At 47.8% G+C, this 3,486-nt stretch overlaps 1 long non-coding RNA gene across 2 annotated transcripts in view; it reads right to left on the bottom strand.

Annotated features, from left to right (window-relative positions):
* LOC108446269 overlaps window positions 1-3,425 on the bottom strand; it is an 18,239-nt gene extending 14,814 nt beyond the window's left edge. Inside the window, exons 1-2 of one of the 2 annotated variants that reach the window (XR_001861418.1) lie at window positions 2,663-3,425; window positions 2,405-2,559 (exon numbers count right to left, since the gene is read on the bottom strand). This is a non-coding gene — a long non-coding RNA (uncharacterized LOC108446269). Of the gene's footprint in view, window positions 1-2,404 lie in introns of both variants that reach the window. The other variant, XR_001861417.1, reaches the window with a different exon arrangement.
* Between the last annotated feature and the right edge of the window lie 61 nt (window positions 3,426-3,486).

The following is a 3,486-nucleotide window of genomic DNA, read 5'->3' as shown; positions in this document are numbered from 1 at the left end:
TTTGGTTCCTCCTGATTTGCCAACTTCAAAACCTGCAGAGTGCCCAGCAGCATGAGAGGGTGTTTCTCTGGGGTGTGAAGCTGACCCTCCTCTATTACAGATAACAGCTTTATGGCACAAGCATTATTCTTTACCAGTGCCCTGTTTTCACAAGGTATTTAATGAATAGGCTTTCAACTCTAAAAACACAGGCCGAGATCAAGAAGGCAAATTACCTTTGTGCTTGTGATTGTATGTTCACATAGTTACACTTATTCTCCTCATTAACATATAGGAGTCCCTTTTGTGTTAACACACTTTATTTAATTCTAATAGGCTTTTTGTTGTATTTAAAAATCTAGAGGAAAACAGAAAAAAAGTCCCATTGTTCTCCCACATGTTTGTTTTCACTACAACTACTAAGAGGAAAAGCCCTTTACAAAAACAGGATACAGCAGACTTCTCTGCGCTGTGCACCCCCGCACACTCGCACACTCTGAGCATGGCTGCAGTGGTAATCGAGACTCCATAGAAAGTCATCAGTGATTGAAAAAAATCAATGGGAGTTTTATTATCCACTTAAATGAGAGCAATATCAAGTCCCTGACGAATAAACCCCACCAGCCTGGGCAGGTTCTGCTCCCCTCAGACAAATTACCATCTGCCTAAGGACATTTCCTCTGTGACATCCATTAGAGAGAGAGGGGCAGACAGGGATGCCTGCAGGCCAAACCCTACCATTGTAGAAAGGCATTAAGTCAATGACAAAAGCCATAGCATCCAGCATCTCTTCCCAGCAGTCCTAAGAAACAAATCACCAGGGAACCATGTGATGTCACCTACATCAGGTGGTGTCTGGCCCCAGATCCCCCATGAGATCTTACTGAGCAGCCACCGGCTGTCTCTGGGGTACCCTCAGGAGTGGGGCTCCCCACTGCAGTTCTACTAAGGACTTCTCAGAGCTCCTTTCTTAACGTATCCCATGGCCTCCTTTCCCCCCTCTTGGATTATTGCTTCCCTGATGGATTTTTGGTCAGTTGGCAGAGGGCTGTGCTGGCAGCCCCCAAGAAAGGCCAGGGCTGAGGCAGGAGGACTCGTAAGCTGCACTCATTGCAAAGCACATTCCTGTGGGCTGTTGTTAAGAAGATAATAAAAATTGCTGTTTTCTTTCTCCCCACACATTAGCATTTGGAAGGGTTGATACTTCCAAAGAATAACACTGACTTGTTCTCCATGATACGGAAGAATAAATCAAATGCAATTACCAGGAGACCTGCATTTTTGTAATCAAGAGCCTCATCTCTGGCCAGAAAGTACCTAGGGGGAATCGAGTTCTAGCGACCAGGAGGCCAGTAAAGAGCAATTTGAGCTTTTCTGACTCTGAAATGTGGTGATTGCAGTTCCATTCGCCTGGGCAGAAACTACCGCTTAGCAGCCTGGCAACCTCCTTCAAACACCATCCCAAGAGCATTTCAGTTAAGAAAGAAGTCTTGAATTTTAGGGAAATATGACTTCTGGTTTCTTTCTAAGGAAAAACATAAAATGCCATAAGGGTTGAGGATATTTTTGCAGTGAAGGGAACAATATACTACTTTGGTTTTAATTTTATAGGGTTGTGGTTCTACTTGTTTTTCTTTTGACGATGTTAAGTAAGCCTTGTTTCTTCACCAGAAATTATTACGACTTCTGATTTTGCCATGATTTCTGAACAAGAGATTTCTATAATGCAAAATTATTACATTACAATGTAAATTATATGATAAATCTTTATGCAAATCCATAGGTAAAACAATACAATTTTATTACTGCAAAATAAACTTTCAGATTACTGACACTTTGTCTTCGAACCAGAGAGTCTTTGCTATCGCTCAACAAACTGAAGAGCCAGGGAGACAACTTAGCACAACAGGCTATGCCTAATACTACTTAGAATCAGACCACAATGTTTTCAGTTCAAGGGAAAAAAACCAATTTCCATTATATCAAAGTCTTTCAGTGTTTAGAAACTGTAAACTGACATCTGCTGCTTTTTGCATTTATTGGTAAATTGCTGGCCATCATCAGAGGACAGGATTAAATAATGTGGCTGTCATTTCTTCCTCATCAGGGAGAAATAAACCCACAGTGTCCTCCCTTGCTGCATGCAAGGAGTTCAATTACAAAACTATGCTTTTCCCAAACTCTCGGTATCTGCCGACCGGGTGTCCCAAAAGGCAAGAAATCACAATTCCCTAGGCAGTGCCGGGACAAGCTCACTTTGAGCAACTCCTTTTCTGAAAGCAGAACAGGGACAGCCCTCCGGGCGCTCCCTCCATCCCACGGACCCTCACCCGCTTCCATCGCCCTCCGGTCCCAGCCCCGGGGTCCCGCCGGAGCCGAGGGCAGGTCCCACATGGTGCCCAGCCACGCCACCCCTCGCACCTACCGTGCACTGCTCCCCGCGGCCCCACCACGCCGATGGATGGATGGAACTGCCGGGCTTGGCTGGGAGCTGCTGCTGTCCCAGCAGCGGGAGGTCACCAGGCTGCTGGTCTGATCTTCAGTTCGCTTTCCATCTGAAAAGTTTAACTCCTTCACGCCCTGAAAGGCAAAATATCTGCAAATACTGCGGCGCTGCGCTCATCCCTTGCCAGGGATGCTGAGCACACCCTTGTCCCAGGCTGCTCAGAACAAGGACACACACCTGGGAGAAACCAGGATACGGGGGGTTGGCATGGGCAGTTTTGCCCAGAGACTTGGGGGTGAGTGTAACACAGAGAAGTCCTCGATGAGATATTTCTCTTAACAACACACACCCCTAAGCCCTGTCCTGAAGTCTCCTGTATTCCCACGCATTCCTGTGGCTGCCAAATCCCCGCCGGGGACCCCAGGGGCTTACACTTTGGAAGGGAAGGGGAAAACCTTTGACAGCACTTTTTCTCTTTCTCACCAAGTCCCTGGGAAACCGAAGGGGGTGGAAATTGCTTCTGGCAGAGGAGAAACCCAGATCTGAAAGGGCACACTGGGAAGGGGCCCTAAAAAATCCCAGCCCCAACCCTGCTGCCAGGAAACCCCAGCCAGTGCTAGCCTGGCCATGCCCATCCCTGGGGACCCACCTCCCTCCTTGCTTTGATCAGAGAGATGTTCCTGATGATGGGGTTTTGTGGTCCAGCTCAAGATGCCTGGGAAAGAGCATGGGGAAGAAGCTGCCTCTGCTTTGCCCTCGCAGCCCACTGGGTTTTCAGGTCTTTGCACACCAGTCCCAGGCCCTGCATGTGGTACTGCCAAAATGCATAGGACAGAGTAGTGGCAGCCACCAGGAACTCCAAGTGCTGCTATTTCCAGCAAGATGTTTCAAATGGTTACATGATGATGTCAATCCTGACCTCCATGTCCCTCTTGCACTCCTCTGCTGTGTGACTGTTGAGCAATGGAAACACTTTCTGGGTTTCAAGGCACTGTGTCCTGCCCCCATCCCTGGCTGTGGGTTCCCTCTCACCCTCAGCCACCACACTGTTCTCTGCAGCC

This window comes from Corvus brachyrhynchos, unplaced genomic scaffold (genome assembly GCF_000691975.1).
Source record: "Corvus brachyrhynchos isolate BGI_N302 unplaced genomic scaffold, ASM69197v1 scaffold4, whole genome shotgun sequence".
Taxonomy (NCBI): Eukaryota; Metazoa; Chordata; class Aves; order Passeriformes; family Corvidae; genus Corvus; species Corvus brachyrhynchos.
This window is presented reverse-complemented; position numbering and strand designations above follow the sequence as displayed.